At 43.6% G+C, this 19,023-nt stretch overlaps 1 protein-coding gene and 1 long non-coding RNA gene across 2 annotated transcripts in view; one reads left to right on the top strand and one right to left on the bottom strand.

Annotated features, from left to right (window-relative positions):
• Nucleotides 1-19,023, top strand: part of SLC22A23 (solute carrier family 22 member 23) — a 344,725-nt gene that overhangs the window by 67,288 nt on the left and 258,414 nt on the right. The window lies entirely within an intron of this gene.
• LOC115085035 overlaps nt 4,444-19,023 on the bottom strand; it is a 52,974-nt gene continuing 38,394 nt past the window's right edge. The window contains exons 2-3 of the long non-coding RNA XR_003854697.1: nt 14,695-14,767; nt 4,444-4,588 (exon numbers count right to left, since the gene is read on the bottom strand). This is a non-coding gene — a long non-coding RNA (uncharacterized LOC115085035). The remainder of the gene's footprint in view (nt 4,589-14,694; nt 14,768-19,023) is intronic.

Raw genomic sequence — 19,023 nt, 5'->3', positions numbered from 1 at the left:
AATATTTCAAGTGTTTATTACCCACTTTTAGTACAGGTTACAAAAATATAAAAAAAAATTAATCATTGCAGTAAATACCACCTACCAAAAGATGTTAAAACCACATATCAATCCTATACATTCATCCATAATGATCAAACACAATCCAAGAACAGACAATACATAAATGCTTATAACAATACAATATGAATATCACAACTTATGTATAAAGTACATATAACAATTTAAGTATCGCAACTTATATATACTGTATAAAATGTGCACACTAAATTCAATTCAACTGACTATGTATTATGCAAGAAATCGTGACATCAAAGAATCAGTTATAAATTAGTCGTGATCCATTAAGTTTGTGAGCCCTCTGGGGACAGGGAAATACACACAGGGGTAGATTTTAAAAGGTTGCGCGCGGGCGTACATGTGTGTGCTCAAGCTTTAAAATCCAGGGTCGGCGCGTGCAAGGGGGTGCACAATTTTGCACCTTGCCTGCGCTGAGCCACGCAACCCCCCCCCCCCCCCCGGCCCTACTCTAACCCCCCCCCCCCCCCCAAAAGTTTTGTTGTACCTTTTGAGCCTGCTGGCCGATTGCCGGCACGCGATCTCTGACACAGCGGCAAATGGTCGCTGTGCCAGGAGCCGCTGACACCACCCCTTTTTGCAAGCCCTGGGACTTGCACGTGTCCTGGGGGCTTTACACTCCGGGGTCGGCGCGTGCAAGGGGGTGCACATTTTGTGCAACTTGTGCGCGCCGAGCCCTGCACAAGCCCCGGGACATGCGTAAGCCCCAGGACTTACGCATGTCCCGGGGCTTGCGCTCGGTGCGCGCAGGGTTTTTTGTTTTTTTTTAAGAGTTACGTGCTTAACTTGAGCGCGTAACCCTTTTAAAATCTGGCCGTTTATTTTCAGTGTTTGAAGCTAGGAAAACTATTTTGTAACCTTTAAATGCAGCGCATGCCCAACTGGTTGATGACATGCTTGAACTGAGATCATAAATGTTAACTTTTTCGCTTTTACTATTCAGTATTTGCCAAACTGTTGGGCCGCATTCAGTGAGCGGCTTGTCTTCAGACACACCAGTGAAGAAAACCTTCAGACGAACAGCATCGCAGACAAGCTGAACCAGCCAGGGCAAAAAATGCCTCTACCTACCTGGATTCTTTTTCATTGAGCCCCTGCTAAACGGGGCTTTAATTTGATTTGGTACCCACCAACTCATGAAAACCCGTTCTTTGTTGATCGGATCCACCGCATGCACTAAAAGTGAATGCAATGCATTTCTTAGTCCATTTTTTTAAATTGTGAATTTGTGGAGAATCATTTTGTGCTTGTCTTCCTGATTAATGTGGAGATTCATTTGTTTTCCACAAGCAATATTTGCAAATATTTATAATAAATTATGGTAATGTACTTGGGTATTACAAGAGCCATTATCTCCACAGGGGATCTTTTAGAGTGGCAGTAATACGCTGCGGATTTATGAGCAGGAATGCTGGATCTTATTACTGTCTCTTCCTGTTTGAACAGAAAGGAAACTACCAGGGGCAACAATTCATTTCTACAGCATATGCGCTCATTGCTTTCATACAGCTGGTGGTAATAGGGTAGAACACAGTGCCATGTAAAAGCCTTCTCACCCTTGTACATGTTTCACAATCTGTTGTCTAAAAAAAAAAAATCAAATGCGTTAAAGGAGGTGTTTTTTCACTGATCTACACAACATACCCTACTCTCATTGTGAAAGAACAATTGTAGAAACAGTCCAAAAAGAAATTTAAGAATGTTTTGGTGGTTTAAGTCTTCATGGCCTTTCATTACAAACCCAGATTAGCTTCGGTTCAAAAAATTGCCTTAAAGCTCATAATAAGTTAGTCCATCTGTGTCCAGAGATTGAGGAGATTCAAATACTCCTTCCTGCATGAAGAGTCAAGCTGTTTCCTTCATATGGAGTGAATTTGTAGCAAATGTCAAAACATGCCATCAAGGAGCTGCTGAAAGAACGCAGAGAAAATTCTTCAAAAGTGTAAATTGGGGGACGACTGAAAGAAAATGTCAATGTCTTTGACTATCACTTGGGGCACTGCAGGTTCATCGTACAGTAGAAACAGTTTGGCACCACAAGACACTGCCGCAGTCGGGCAGTCCCTCCAAAAACAGTAACCGTGGGCTAAGGAAACTACTGTGGAAGGTCACTGTGAGAGGCCTAAGATTACTTAAAAGAACTATAGGAAAATGTTAACTGTTCAGCAACTTCAAGATTACTTCACAAACATGGCCTGCATGGGAGGGTGGCATGAAGGAAGCCACGGCTAAAGAAAAGCCATATGATGTGCCACGTTGTGTTTACAAAGAAACACTTAGGTGAAACTATATATGTGGGAGAAGGTTTTGTGGTCTGATGAGGCTAAACTAGATCTTTTGGTCTCAATGTTAAGCGATATGTGCAGTGACATGTGGTTAGGGCCTTCAAGGGATTCAGTGACTCCTCCGCTCATAAGCATCACTACGTGGTGGCATGCATGTGCCACCCCTATTTTATGCATGAGATCGGACAGGGGTTTGGCTTATCCCTGCCGGATCCAATCAGTGGCATCACAACTCCCTACAACCTCGCCAGTGGGCAGCAAGAGTTGCATTTATTCAAACACTTTTTCTGCTTCTGCGGAGCAATTCTCATCTCTTACCACGAGACCAGCCCCATGGCAGCAGGAGATGTTGCTTGGATAAATGCGACTCCTGATGCTGTCCGCCTCATGATTCGACCGGCCGCCGTGAAGCTTGTCTCATGGTGGCTGGAGAGAGAGAGAGAGGACTCTGTGGCTGCCAGTGGACCCCATCACACTGGCGGCCAAAAGAGGAGGATGTGGTGGCCTCCAGTGGACCCCGATCCCGCTAGCAGCTGAAGAAGAAGCCCAGGCCTTTGTGTGTGTAGTGGGGTGAGATGTGGGTAACTGCCTCTGTGGGTGACTGTGTGTGTGTGTGTGTGTCTGCTTGTGTGGGTGGGGGGATGAGAGCCTGTGTATGTTGTTGGAGGTTTGAGAGTCTGTGTCTGTGGGGTGGGTGACAGCCTGTGTGGGTGAATGAGTCAGAGGGTGTATGTATATATGTGTGACTACCTGAGTGGGTGAGTCTGGTTGTGTGTGTAGTTCGGTGAGATCCTCTGTGTGAGAGGCTATATGTGTGAGAGTCTGTGTGTGGGGGCGAGGGAGGTGAAAGCCTATGTGTGTATGTGTATGACTGCCTGGATGCATATTTGTGGGTGACAGCCTGTGTGTGGGGGGTGACTGCCTGTATGTGTGTGTGTTTGGGTGAGAGCCTGGGTATGTAAGAGCCAATGGGTGTATGTGTGTGTGTGGAGGGAGGGGCCTGTATGTGGGTGTACGTATGTGAAGGATTGAAAGCCTGTGTGTGAGTGAGAGGGTAAAGTTTATTTGGCTCCCCCTCTCCCAATCCACAACTATCTCAGAATAGCTGGAAACTGAAACATCCCAGGTATGGAGAGCAGGAGATGTGTTAAATCCTTGTTAGTTTCATTATTGGACATTTGATTTGTCTGCTGTTTTGAAATATTATATTGGTATTTTGGGAAATTTTATAAATATTTTTGAGGCTTTAATTATGAGATGTTCTATTCATCAGCTGTCTTTAAATATTTCTTTTTATTAATATGGTTTTTACTTTTACGATGTTTTATATTTTTTTATTTTGTTATTTGTTGGTCTCTTATTTTGCCTTTGGTAAGGGCCTGTCTGTGTTCTGTATGTGGGATCCAGGTGAGGGATTCTGCCAGTATATAGTTTCTATGTGGAGGTTGATAGTAGTCGGTCTTGTTCTGTTTTTAATAGGAGGTATATTGGTCTTATAGTGCCTGATATAATGTTTGCAGTACTGCGCTTTCCTGGATAGGGTCGTTGCTGTTTGAATCCTGGGAGTTAGTGTTGTTTTGATATGGCAGATTTGTCCCTGGGGGTAAACTTTATTCTTGGTAGGCTGTGATGGCTTTTGTTGGAGCTCTCTAAATATTATTCAGAAATACTGTATGTGAGTTACTGAGACAATTTAAGACCCGTCTTTAGATGTGAATGTCTCTTATATCTGAAGAAGGGACTTGCGTAATTTTAGAAGCTTTTGTACAGTATTTTTTTTATTTTACAGATATTTTAGGCAGCCTGGGTTGTTTTGTTTTCTAAGTAGGAGATATATTGATATTTTAGAGCCTAATGTAATAATTGCAGTGTTGCCTTTTCGTAGGTAGTTGTAGTTTGAGTGCTGGCAGTTAGTGCTGTTTTTGATGTAGGAGGTTTACTATATTGCAACTGTTTATTCATGGCTTTCTGAGGGTCAAGCCCACACCTATTACATGTTATAACAGGCCTAATCCAACAGGTGTGTAGCAAAATCAATTGCAAAGGTCCATGTAAAATAAACCAGAAAAAACAATTGAAACAGGAAAAGTTTAATAATTCTAAAATGCCAAGTCTTTATTGAAATGTCAGTCCACCGACACGGACAGTGTTTTGCAAAGGCTGCATCGGGAGGGACCAATTACATGGGGTAAAATAAAGCGGCATTACATTCTTGAGAAATGTGCCTGCGAAAACAAAATCGATTGAACACTTGTTAGGACCAAAGAGAGGATGGCATGGCTACAGAGGCCACTGTAAAAACACAAGGAAATATGTGCCCCATTAGATACATCAAGGGGAATTTCCAGAGGATAATTTGGGGGGGGGGTTGAACCAATTACCTGAAATAAGACATCACTCAAGTTAAAACACATTTCAAAGGACCAATTACAGGTAAATGAAGGCTCAAATGGAAACCAGAAGAGAACTTACAGAGCCCCATTCTAATGTGTGGGAAGGATGTGTTCATATCAGTGTGTTTGTCCATCGTTCCACACTTCATTGTGGGTTTATAGCAGGCCTAATGCCATATGGGATCCATGTATTTTTGGCTCTAGGGCAGGGGAGTTTGAGGGAGCGAGACTGCTGTTGGGGGGGGGGGAGAGGGGCCTGAGGGAGCGAAACTGAATCCCCTGCTATAAATGTCACTGCATGCCACGGGATGTGTATGGCATAAAACAGCACATCTTTCCAGTAAAGCACGGTGGTGGCAGAGTGGCAGCTTTGTATTGTGGAGATGCTTTGCAGCGGTGTGGGGATAGGGGAAGCTTGTGAAGATTGGGGGAAAGATGGATGGAGCAAAGTATAGGCAGATCATGTTCCAGTCTGCCATGGACCTGGGACTGGGAAGGAGATTCACTTTTCAGTAGGATAATGATTCTAAGCACAAAGCCCAAGCAACAGCAGCATTTTATTATGAGTTTGTTTCCACAACAAGCTTCTTTTCAAATTCTGTCTTTATCTTCCTTATCAGTGCTTTGCATCTTAACTTGCCAGTGCTTATGCTGTTTCCTGTTTTCTTCATTCCCATCCCTTTTCTATTTTTTTGAAAGATGTTCTGTTGGCTTGAATAGCCTCTCACTTCACATTTTAACCATGCGGTAATTTTTTGCCCTTTCCACCTTTTCAAATGTGTAGAATACATCTGGTCTGGGTTTCCAAGAACATATTTTTAAACAACGTCCATGCCTGATGTAATCTCTTAACCTTTTGCAGTTGCTCCTTTCAGTTTTTTTTTCATAAATATTTTCCTCATTTTATCATAGTCTCCGTTTTGAGAATTAAATGCTAACACAGTAGACTTCTTTATTGTCTTCCCTTCAGTTATCAAGTCAAATTTGATTATATGATCATTATTGCCAGGTAACCCTAACACAGTTACCTCTCTCACCAAATCATGTGTTGCACTAAAGATTAGGTAGGAAATAGCTCCTCCTCTTGTCAGTGCTTGTGCTACTAGAAACATTGACTGGCAGACTGAGAATGCCGAGCAAGCCATTATCCACGCGTCCACGCAGGGTCCCCCTTCAGTCTCTTCTTTTCTGTGCTGCTTTTGCCTTGCGATTGTGGAGCTCTGGTCGTTTTTTGACTTGTCTGTGCCGGGTCCCTTTTCTTCCCCTTTTTTTCCTCATACGTTGAAGTTGATTCCTGGCAGTGTCGCTCTTCGGTGGCTGCCAGCTATTGACCACTCGCCGGCTCTTTTTTATGGCGTCGGGGTTTCGCCGATGCCCCCAGTGCCCGTGGACCATGAACATTACAGATCCGCAAGAGGTCTTCTCTTCCTGGGGGGGGATCGCACAACATCTGGAGGTGGTGTTTTTGCAATCAAATGACCTCCAAGGTCATTTTAGATAAGATGTAAAAGTTTTTCAGGTCCAAAACGTCTGATCCTTCGACTCTAGCATCAGGTGCATTGATGCCTAAGGGCTGTAGGGAGCCGATGGATTTAGATCCATCATTGCCCACTCCATCCAGTCCCTGCTGGAGATCTCACCTTTGCAGGCTATGGCAGAGGCCATTCCCTTCCAGCTTCTGATGGAGGAGGATGCCTGTCACAAGATGCTGGAGATTCTCTAGTTCGTTGATGCCCCAAAGGAGGTAGTGTTCCCGTATATGGCATCTTTAAGGAGCTACTCCAGATTTGGAAACACCCCATCTCAGTGCCTCCAGTAAACAGGAAGGCAGATGCGGTCTACTTAGTGCAACAGGCCTTGGGTTTTGAGAGGCAATAGCTCCCGCATCAGTCAGTGGTGGTGGAGTCTTGGAATCTGCCCTCAATTAGGCCAAGCGTTCTTGCACCTCTGGGTCAGGAAAGCCAGGCATTGGATGCCTTAGGTAGGAAGGAGTACCAAGGCACTATGCTGATAGCCCAGATTGCTTCCTACTAGCTGTACATGACCCAATATACTCAAAACTTCTGGAAGCAGGTTCAGGAATTGTCTGCACGCCTCCCCCAGCAGCAGCAGGAAGCCTTCTTGGCAGTTGCCCAGCAAGGCTTGGAGTGTGGAAACACGAGGTGCAATCCACCTATAATGTGTCTGAGATGGCAGCTAGGGTGGCGGCGGTGGGCATCAGCACCTGTAGGATGGCATGACTCAGAGCCTCAGATTTGTCTGAAGGTCCAAGAGAAGCCTGTAGACGTGCCCTGTACTGGCGAGAATCTGTTTGGAGATAAAGTGAGAGATGCTGTGGCTCAGATTAAGGATCACCATGAGACCCTCCAGCATCTCTCGGCCAGTATGTAGGACCCACTGTCCTCCGCCAGGAAATCCTCGTGTCAGGGTGCCAGGAGGTCCTTCTATTGCCAAAGGAAATATTATCCTCTGGCATCACATTCCCAGGGGCCACTCCAGCGGAGCCCTTCTACAAGGTTTTGACTAGCTGCGAGTGAGCATAAGCTCTGTGACCATACCCTCGACATTGGTGCCTCTGGTTGGAGGTCAGCTATGGGCCTTTGTGGACTTCTGGCCACAAGTTATCAGATCAGTGGGACCTGCCCATCATTCATCGACTGTATCAGTTGAACTTCCTGGATATCCCCATGGACTTCCCTCTTGCCCGTTGTGGGGCCAGTTCCCACATCAGGAAATTGTCTGGATGGAGTTCTCCGCCCTTGTAATGGCCAGAGCAGTAGAAACCGTACCGCTGTGTCAGCAAGGATGGGGGTTCTACTCCCCCTATTTCCTGATTCCAAAGAGAACAGGGGGGCTCTGCCCCATCTTGGATCTGAGGGCCTTGAACAGATTTCTGCGAAAAGAAAAGCTCAAGATGGTCTCGCTGGGCACTCTGATTTCCCCCTCCTGCAAAGAGGGGACTGGCTGTGCTCCCTCGACCTCAAAGATCTGTACCCCACATCAAGATCTTCCCTGGTCACAGGAAGTATCTATGGTTCCTCGTGGGCGATAGCCACTTTCAGTACAGGGTGTTGCCATTTGGCCTTGTTTTGGCCCAATGGGTCTTTACCAAATGCCTGGCAGTAGTGGGTGCACGCATCTCCACCGGCTGGGGGTGCAAGTGTTTCCCTGCTTGGTGAAGAGCGCCACCCAGGAGGGGGCACTTTGCTCCCTATGCATCTCCATTCAGGTGCTGGAGTCCCTCTGGCTTGTTTCCAAAGTCCCATCTCACCCAGTCACATCAGTTGGACTTTATTGGTGCCCGCCTGGACATGTCACAGGCCCAGGCCCTTCTTCCTCACGATTGGGCGCTTGGTCTGGAGTCTCTGGCAAGTCTAGTCCACTGAAGCCAACAGGTGTTGGCCTGGCTTCAGCTTCGCTTGCTGGGTCACATGGCCGCATCTGTCCATGTTACTCCCTGGGCTCTCTTTCATATACGGAGGGCTCAGTGGACCCTGTGGTCTCAGTGGCAGCAGGCCACCCAGGACCTCAGTGTGCACATTTGTGTCACGCCATCTCTCCAGACCTCTTTATCTTGGTGGGAGAGTCTGCCTAATCTGGAGCAGGGGGTTCCTTTTCAGCCCCCCCCCCGACCCTGGTTGTGCTTACCACAGATGCATCCACTCTGGGTTGGGGTGCACATGTGGATGGCCTCCGCACGCAAGGTCTTTGGTCCACTTAGGAAGCTCAATGCCAGATCAGCTTCCTGGAGCTTTGGGTGATCAGAGATATATCTGGTATGCACTCTGGGCATTCCGGAATCGCTTGTCAAACCAGGTGGTCCTGGTTCAGATTAACAACCAAGTGGCCATGTGGTACATCAGCAAGCAGGGAGGTACAGGGTCATTCCTCCTGTGTCAGGAGGCTGTCTAGATTTGGTCTTAGGCTCAGTCCCAGGGCATGCTGTTCTGGGCCATCTACCTGGTCGGGATGGAGAATGTGGGGGCGGACCAGCTGATTTTGAGTGTTCTGACCCCATGTGTGGTCCCTGGATCAAGCAGTGGTGGATCGCATCTTTCGCCTTTGGGGATCCCGGACATGGACCTCTTCGCCTCCCTCTGTAATAACATGGTGAGCCACTTCTGCTCCCTGTACGGGGGGGGGGACAGCACACCAGCCTCTAACGCCTTTGCCCGTCATTGGGGCAAGGGCCTTCTGTATGCGTATCCTCTGCTTCCTCTGGTGATGAAGACTCTCTTGAAGCTCCGGCGGGACGGGAGGGGGGACCATGATTCTCATTGCCCCTCATTGGCCAAGATAGGTCTGGGTCCGGCTGCTGCAGGATCTCTCTCTCTCAGAGAACCGATCAGTCTGGGGACCTCCCCTGTCCTGATCTCGCAGGATCAAGACAGGCTGCACCATCCCAACCTCAAGGCATTGTCTCTGATGGCCTGGATGTTGAAAGGCTAGTTTTGCAGCCCCCTTGATCTCTCTGACAGCTTATCTCGGGTCCTGGGAGCTTCCAGGAAGTCTTATAACCTGAAGTGGAAGAGGTTTTCCATCTGGTGTGAGTGTCACGGCTTAGATCCATTTTCTTGCCCCACTCCGAGGTTGCTTGACTACTTGCTGCCCCTTTCAGACACTGATCTGAAGACTAACTCGGTCAGAGTACACCTGAGTGGCATCTGTGCTTACCACCATGGTGTTGAAGGTTCACCCACCTCTGTGCAGCCCATAGTGGGGCAGTTTATGCGGAGTTTGCTTCAACTGAAGCCTTCCCTGTGGCCTCCTGCTGTGTCCTGGGAGTTCAGCGTGGTGTTGGCTTGGCTCATTTGAGATCCTTTCGAGACGCTTGGGCTCCTGTGATCTGAAGTACCTGACCTGGAAGGTCATCTTCCTGGTTGCGGTCGTTTCAGCATGCAGGGTAAGCGAGCTTCAGACATTGGTGACACATCCGCCCTACACAAATTTCTTTCATGATAGGGTGGTCCTCCGTACTCACCCTAAGTTCCCGCCTAAGTTGGTGACTGATTTTCATCTTAATCAGTCAATTATTCTGCCCATCTTTTTTCCCAGGTCTCTCTCGCACCAGGACGGACAGGCTGTGCACAGCTTGGATTGAAAGAGGGTCTTAGCTTTCTACTTCAAGCGGACAGCAGGCCACAGGCACTCCATGCAGCTCTTCATCTCTTCGGCAAGAATAGATTGGGAGTTGCGGTTTCCAGGCAAACACTGCTGGCTGGTGGATTGTATTTCCTTCTGCTCTGAGAAGGCGGGCCTTCAGCTAGGAGGCCATGTCAAAGCTCACTCCGTAGAGCCATGGCGGCTTCGGTGGCCCACTTGCAAGCTGTCCCCATGGCTGAGATCTCAAGGCTGCGATGTGGCGTTTTCTCTACACATTCGCTGCCCATTACTGTCTGGACAGGGATGGCTGACATGACAGCAGTTTCAGCCAGTCTGTCCTTCAGAATCTTTCAGCTGTAAAACCCAACTCTTCCTGCCTAGGGCCCTTTTTTTGGGTTCAGGCTGTCTCCCTCTGTTCTCCACAGCACCAGAGTTGTTGTTGAGTACTACCATCCTGCTTGTCCTAGGAAAAAACAGAGTTGCTTACCTCTAACAGGTGTTCTCCTAGGACAGCAGGATGTTAGTCCTCACAAAACCCTCCCGCCACCCTACGGAGTTGGTTTTCTCCTATATATGTTTTATTTTTTTGTAATTCTAAGTTACGAGACTGAAGGGGGACCCCATGTGGATAGTGGCATGCTGAGCATGCTCAGTGTGCCAGTCAACGTTTCTAGTGCCGGGCTCCATTTGATGATGTCACCCATGTGTGAGGACTAACATCCTGCTGACCTAGGAGAACACCTGTTACAAGTAAGCAACTCTGCTTTATTACTGTGTTGTTAATTTTGTTAGCTTCCCTAACTTCTATTAGCATTTCATCTGTCCATTCTGACCAGGTGGACAGTAATACACCCTCACCACCTTCTTGCATGGAATTTCTATCCATAAAGGTTGTGCATTGCATTTTAGATCTTGCAGAATTTTTCTTGTTTGCTCTGACCTCTTTAACATATAGCACCACTCCTCCACCAATTTGAGCTATCCTATCATTTCGATATAGTTTGTACCCTAGTATGACAGTGGCCCATTAGTTATCCTCCTTCCACTAGGTCTCTGAAATGCCAATTATATCTATTTCTTCATTCAGTGCTATACACTTTAACTCTCCCATATTGAATTTTTGACTTCTAGCATTTGTATACAGACATTTCAAAGTGTGTTTGTTTTTTGTTTGTATTAACAACCTACTTATCAGTTGATAGGGGTAAATTGGAATTTTTCTGTTCAGCCTGCTCCTTTCTTAAAGGCACCTGGAATTATGATAGCATTTATTGCAATCTCTATCTGGATACCCTAATTTTCATGTTTTATTAATATCCTTTAGAGTTGCATCATTCCAAGTCATGCACTTCTGAGTGACTGGCTGCTTTGCTGATCATCTGTTTCCTTTTTAAAATGTTAGTGCCAGCAGCCTGGTTCAACTCTGGTTAAGGTGGAGCTCATTCTTTTGGAAAAGCCCCCCCTCCCTGCCTTCCCCAGCTCCTAAAATATCTAAAACCCTTTCCCCTGCACCATTTGTCTTATTTCACACATTGAGACTCCAGAGCTCTGCCTGCCTCTGGGATCCTGTACGTGGAATGGGGAGGGGTTTCTGAGAATGCTGCGCTGGAGGCTCTGGATTTCAACTTTCTACCTAAAATCCTAAATTTGAGTGTTTCTTAATGCATTCTAGGGTGTTACAGATTAGGGCTACATTTACTTTAAAATTTCCTTGTAAATGGATAGTGAAGAATAAAGGATCAGTCTGTTTTTCTTGTTCCCTCTCAATTCTCTGCTTTTTTAAGCAATGTCTGTACCTCAGTCTGGGGATACTGAGTTTGTTCCTTCTCTTCTTCCCTTAACAAGAGTGAGTTCCTTATCTGACACATTATTTTCGCTGTAATTATAAGAGGCTTGGTAAGTAATGGATCACTTTAGTGGGTTTATGGAGCAAAGTTGTATTATTGTCTTTAGATAATATTGTATAAAAGTATTTTTCTTTACCTTTCTCCTTTTCTAATTTCAAGTTTGTAATTCTTGAAATAGCATTGAAAAAGTCTATAAATAAAGAATTAAAAAAAAAAATAAATCTTAAATGTGGCTTCCAGAACCTCCTAGATTTTCTCGGCAGTGTTGAGGGCAGACTCTTAACTGAACTGTTCCTACTTGCACTGTGCTGAATAAATAGCTCTAAGTAGTAACAGGCATCAGAAGAGAAAAGGATAATAAAATCTCTTTGCACTTTAAAAGGCATTTTATTATTATGCAGCATCTTTGAAATGGATTGAAATGGCAGGCTGTATTCAACCACAGAAGATCCCAGTTGTAATGTGGAATCAGTGAGCTTGATTAATGTATCCCTTGGCCTGTAAATTCACGACTTGGGAAAAGCCTTTAAATTAAAGCATTTTTTCTTGGATATTCATCTTAGCAAAGTTTTCACTTGGTTGGTCTTTTCCCTTTTTTTTTTTTTTTTGCCTCCCCTTGATGATCCCATCAGGACTTTTCTCTTACAATTGTCTAGGAGTGTCTTCTCTAAGATTGAATTCATCGCTGTCCATCCTGAGCACTCACTAGGCAGTCTAAACTGCTCATGATCCTTGTAATAGAGTAAATGTATAAGACAAACTTAATTTGCTTAATCGTTCAAGAACCAGGATTAGAATCTGGAAGCTTCAAATGACTACTACTACTTTCCAAAGCATTAGTCCATGTATGCAGCACTGTACAAAAACATATGAGCGAATACATGCTAGTAGAGCTTACAGTCTAATGAAGACAAAGATACAGGGCAAAAGATTTTGAGAATTCATAAGAAAATGATTAAAAATTGAAGCTGTAAGCGGGGACAATTGGGGGTTAAGATTTAAAAGTGGCCTCAAAAAGGTGGATTTTTAGATGGGATTTAAATACAGCAAGAGAGGGAGCATGATGCACCTTCTCAGGAAGCCTGTTCCAAGCATATGGTGCAGCCAGATGGAAAGCACGGAGATGGGAATTGGCGGGAGAAGAGAAGGGCATAGATAGGAATGACTTGTCTGAGGAGCGGAGTGCACAAGGAGGAATATAGAGAGATGAAAGGTAGGGAGGAGATGCAGAGTAAAAGCCCTTATAAGTGAATAGGAGAAGCTGGAACTGCATGCGGGAATGGATTGGGAGCCAATGTAGTGACTTGAGAAGGGGGCTTATATATGGGTGTAGTGACTTTGCAAAAGATAAGTTGCACAGCAGAATTTTGGATGGATTGTGTTGGAGAGAGATGGCTTACTGGGAGACCTGTGAGGAGCAGGTTGAAATAGTCTAAGAGGGATGTGAGGAGGAAGTGCAATAAGGGATCTGTTTGTGAGTTCAGAAAGGAAGAGATGGATTTTGGTGGTGATATAATATCTTCATTGCATGTCCCCCCTAGTCTTTGTACTTTATGAAAGAGTAAAAAACCGATTTTGTATTTCCCCGTTCCACTCTATTCATTTTATAGACCTCTTATCATATCTCCCCTCAACAGTCTCTTTTCCAAACATGTTTTAAGATGAAAGGCCCTGGATATCATCAAAGTTGCTACATTTAAAAGATTTATTCCTTATAAATCTGTCGGCAGTTGCAATCAGTATTTTGCTTATTTAAGGCATATCTCATCATATATCCAGTTTGACCAAGTTGATTTTTGGACCTTGCTTGATGCAAAGGCATTTAGGAAGAAGGACTCTTCTTGAAACCTGAACAGATTTGGGCTTTTGCTGTCTCTCTTGGAACTGTCAGTACCTGTGCCACACTACTCCACCCCCACCAAGACCCTCCAATCCACTCTCCACTGTCTTCCGTGGACTTCGGGGCAGAAGACAGCGAGTGCAAGGTCTGAATCAACTCTTGCAGGTTGTACAGTTGGCCTTGCTCCCCCTGGGCTTCCCTGTAGGAGGCAGGGCCTGTGAGTGTGAGCTAATTCAGACCCTGTGCTCCCTGCCTTATATTGGCAGCACTGCCAGAGCCCAGGTGCCCCTGGGTGGGGAGGGAGGGAGGGGGACTAGAGATCTGCTGAGGGAAGCAGGAGAAAATGCAGCAGAGATCAAGTGGTAGGGTTGGAGGTTCATGGGGCGGGCAAGTAGGCACTTTGTTGCCCCCAGAATTTTCCCACCTGTTGCCTAGGCTTGCTAGGCCTGTTGATATTAGCCTGAATGACTAGCAGCCTGGAAACTGAAAGGCACGTCTTCCTGGAGTTGATTACTTGGGGAAAGCTGTAAGAACCATCAAGAGTTCAGAAAAAAAAATCCATCTTGTTAGCGTATAATGAGATTTGGAGCCCTTTCTGTGCTTGGTGTGTCAGATGAAATCTAAGTGCCCCGCACAATTTGTTCTAAAAATATTTGTTGAATTACTTCTGAAGAGGCACAGTTCATTAGGGGGTGCACATTGTAGCTATGCCTACAACGAAACTGCCTTATGAGGAGGAGGATTGATTGGAGAGCGTTTAAAAGCTTGTTTGCCAAAGCTGCCGAGGAGATTGAACCAGTCTTTATGAAATCTACTGGTGCATGAAAAAACCTCCCATGTTTCAATTTCCTTACTGACTTACAAGATGCTATTCCTGGTACCCATCAATTTAGCATGATGTGCAGGATACTTATGTCCTGCTCATGTCTTTTTTTTTTTTTTTCCCCTTTTCTATTATTGCCCTTGATGGAGGATTGCTTTCTGTGAGGTGCACCACCCTCTGTCCCTGGATCTCCAGACAGATGGGTGGTTTGATACCGGCTATGGAATTGACCCTCCCCCCCCCCCCCCCCCCCCCCCACCTTGTTTTTCACTTGTTATACAGAAATATTTAGGCAGTTTCTACTTCAGTCAGAAATTTCTCATACCAGTCTTTTTTTTTTTTTTCCTTGAATGTAGAATGTAGGCTCCATTTTCTTGATGCAGTATGGCACTTCAAGTCTATCAGATTAAAACAGGAGCGTTAGTAAATAAATAAATAGAAGCTAAAAAAAACAGTAAACAGCATTATTTATTCTGCAATCAGGACATAATGCAGAGAGGATTTGAAACCTTCTGAGCCAGCCTTCTCAGGGTGCATTAAGATTGCTGTTTCAGAAATCTGAAATTCAAGGTGGGTGTGTTTGGGGCTTTTTTTTTTTTTTTTAAAGTAACCTCTTTATTAAATTCACAAGCCTTCAGCATATGCTAACAAATAAAGACACCCAAATGTTCTCTGTAAGTCCACGTAGACAAGTTTGTGTGGTGAAGACCTCATACAAAGGCATACAATTCCATGCTAGTTAGCACAAAGTGTGAGTATACTGATAGTATAATCATAGGTCTTTTGTATCACATTCTTTTCTTATTTCAATTTTTCATTGCGATTTTTCATTTCAATTTGTGATAAAGTGAATATCATCGTTCAAACTTTGACACTTAACTTTTGCGCTGTTGGAGGAAATGCCTGAGATTTGGTCGTGGAGGTTTTGTAAGATACATGCCGAAATGTGGTCCGTGTCGGGCTCGTAACAGCCTTCTTCAAGGGGCCGATTGTGTGCATAGGTGCAACAGTGGCATATTCTGGACCCAGTATCATTATATTACGTGAGAGAGTATACTGTTTTTCTGATTAACAATTAAAGACAACCATTTTTCCTCATTAACGCCCAAACGCATCATAAACTACATATGACTACACCAAAAAGGGAGCAATAGAACATTACTGGACCCAGTCATATAAATACAGCATTTAAAAAACACAATGTTCGATTAACTGTGTAAATTATAACAACAAAGGATTTACTTTTCAAAGAAATCTCACTCACTTGAAGTATAGTCTGGATGGAGATTATCCTGCCCGAGACTTAATATAAGGGTTCTATCTATCTGTCTATCTAGCATTTTTTTATTTTTCCAGTCATGAGATTAGATTTATCTAACCATTTAAACAGAATGCATCTTTCAGCCATCAAACAAGTCTTGATCAAAGGAGTTTATGAAACCTACCTACCTCCCATCTTCACCACCCCCAGGAAATGACCCAAGAAGTAGAACAAATATCCCATAGGTACCCCTTCCCTATAATTATAGCTAATTCTCACTTTATCATTCCAAAAAAATGACACATGATAGGACATTCCCATAAACAACTTATCAATATGGCATCTATCCCCTGACATATTAAACATTGATTAGAATTTACAATCCCAGCCTGATGTGCTCTCAGTGGCAAAAAATTGTCCTGTGGATGACTCTCGACTACATTTCTGGAGGAACATTTTCTATAATACAATATATCAGTATGTTACAAGTCTGCATGTTATCCACATTTAGGGGGACTTCTAGGTCTCTCTGCTATATATCTGTCAACCATCAAGACAGTATTCTATCTACAACTGTGCAGAAATTTATAGACACACAAGGACCCTTTATCTTACCCATAAATCTTTATCAGTTCCTGAAGTGACATAGAATCAGTTCCCCTCACATCTTGTCTCAATGTTACAGTAATGTAATTATGAATCTGAAGACAGACTCTCTATCATGAAATTCCAATTTGTCTCTGCAGTACTCAAGTTTGCATTTTGTTTTCTTTTAAGTCAAGAAGAAAATCTACATTGATTTGCAGCCCTTTATATGCTGGGTATCTAGCATCAGGAAGAAAGTTCGGATGGCCTTTCCGGGATAGGTATAGTGAAATTAAATCTGATAGTGACACGTTTTTTGTCACATTACCATTCACCTCACATCGTCCTCACTACCGGTAGAATAGACTGAGAAACTCAATCTGATAATGCCTTTTTTTTTTTTTAAGCATGCAAAATGTATTTTAAACTTAATGGAAAAGTCACTTGTTTCTCAATCTATCAATTTATGCTTTCGTACTATATCTATTATTCAATCTCCAAGGTGGTATGTCAAGCTCTGTATATTATAAAAATTGGAAGTCAGGGAACCCCATATCACTTTCATCTCTTGGTACCATTAATTTACCAATAGAAATTCTAACCCTCTTGTTGTGCCACAAAATTTACTTCAAATATTTAGAGCCTTAGGGGTAGATTTTAAAAGATGCGTGCACTGATTTTATAACATGCGCGCTTCCCCGGGCTGCTGTCATGGCCGAGATCTGTCCCGCCCATTTTTTTCAGGGCCCATCACTTGTGCACGTAGCGGCACTTGCGTGCATGGCTAGGCCCTTTTGAAAATGTGCACAGCGCATGCAAGGCCCAACCACATGTGTAAGTACCTATTTTTACGTGCACCGGGCTTTTATTTATTTATTTATTTATTTATTTATTTATTTATAGATTTTTCTATACCGGGGTACGTAAATAACATCACCTCGGTTTACATTCAAACAGTAATTCAGCATTGCGCTTTACAATATAACAAGGTAACTAAACAAAAACAATACAGTATATAACTTTGTATTAATAGAATATAAGCAATATATGAGAGATTGTGGCAGTTAGGAAGAGTAGTTGAGGATTCAGATCATTGATAGTAGGCTTTTTTAAATAGCCAGGTTTTAAGGTTTTGTTTAAATTTTTTGTGACAGAGTTCCTGGCGTAATTCAGAGGGCATGGTGTTCCATATTGTTGATCCAGCAATGATGAAAGATAGTTCTTTTGTACTAGAGAGTTTAGTCAGATTGGGTGCTGGGATATTTAGTTTGGCTAAATTCTGGAATCTCGTTGGGCGGGAAGACGTTTTGAATTGTAGTTGATCTGTGAACCAGAGCATTTCTCTGTTTTGAATGGCTTTGTGTATCAGCGACATAGATTTATAAATTATCCTGTAAGCCACGGGTAGCCAGTGCAAAGACTGAAGAGCTGGAGTGATGTGATCATGGCGGCTTGTGTCGGTGATAATGCGGGCAGCTGCATTTTGCAGCATTTGCAAAGGTTGAATGGTGGCTTTGGGTAGACCCAGTAACAGAGCATTGCAGTAATCAATCTTTGATAAAATAGTTGCTTGTAAAACTGTGCGGAAATCATATTGGTATAATAGAGATTTAATACGTTTAAGCGTGTATAGCTTAAAGAAACCATTTTTTACCGTATCCGTGATGAATTTTTTAAAATTTTTTAAAATTTGGTCGCTAATGTCTTATTTTAATACTGTAATCGGAACCATTTGTTATATATATATGTATAGTGTGTGTGTATATGTGTGTGTGTGTATATATGTGTGTGTGTGTGAGTTTTGGTGCTATAATTATCTTCGCCAAACCTGATCTCCTCTGAAGAGATACAGGAAGCTTTGACCAGCTCTGAATTTTGTTTTGCAGTTCTATAATAATAGGCTGAACATTACGAGTATATCAAAAACAAGGATTTTTATGAATCTGTAAGCCAAACTACTTCATTACATCAGACTTCCATTTTAAAAGAAAGTCTGTCCAATCAGTTTGCATAGTTCTAATAAATCTATAGCCTCAGACTTATCCAGGTTTAGTTTCAAACCTGAGAAACTTCCGTAGCATGAAAACAGGTTTATTGCATTGGGCTGAGATTGCCTAGCATTAGAAAGAAGCGTGAGGGTATCATTAGCAAACAAGAGTCTTCATAGGTTTATTTCCCACTGAAATTCTAGTAATAATTTGCCATTTCTTGATTATCTAAAGATAAAACAAACAAAAGAGGAGAAAGGGGGGACAGTCTTGTCTAGCTCCTCTCTGTAACTCAAACATCTCAGATAAACAGCCGTTAGCAGTTACCTGCAATGTTGGAATAGAATAGCGAATTTTTATACAGTCAAAAATCCTACCATGAAAACCATATCGCCGTAATACAGATTAAAAAAAAAATGATCAGGAATTCCTGTCAATTGCTTTTTCTGCATTGAATCCCACTAATACAGGATCTGAAATTAACCCATCCTGGCGTGCCTCAAACACAGCAAGTTACTTGCACACATTTACACTAGATCTTCTATTATAAACCAATCCAGCTTGCCCCAGGGAGACTAATTTGGGTATAATATATTTCAATCTGTTGGCAAATATTTTATTGTACATTTTTATATCTTGATTTAATAAAGAAATAGGCCTATAGGAAACTGATCTTACAGGTTTCTGGCTTTTTTTGGGGGGGGGGGGGAAGGGGGTAGGGGGTATCACAATGATAACTGAGGGGTTTTTTTTGTGTGTGTGTGTTTGGCATATGCCCCAGTGTAAACCTCTTTTCATAAAGATACCTCAGTTCACCGTG

The sequence above is a fragment of the Rhinatrema bivittatum genome, chromosome 2 (assembly GCF_901001135.1).
Source record: "Rhinatrema bivittatum chromosome 2, aRhiBiv1.1, whole genome shotgun sequence".
NCBI classification, from domain to species: Eukaryota; Metazoa; Chordata; class Amphibia; order Gymnophiona; family Rhinatrematidae; genus Rhinatrema; species Rhinatrema bivittatum.
The sequence above is the reverse complement of the archived record's forward strand: the minus strand, read 5'-3'. Positions and strand labels throughout refer to the sequence as shown.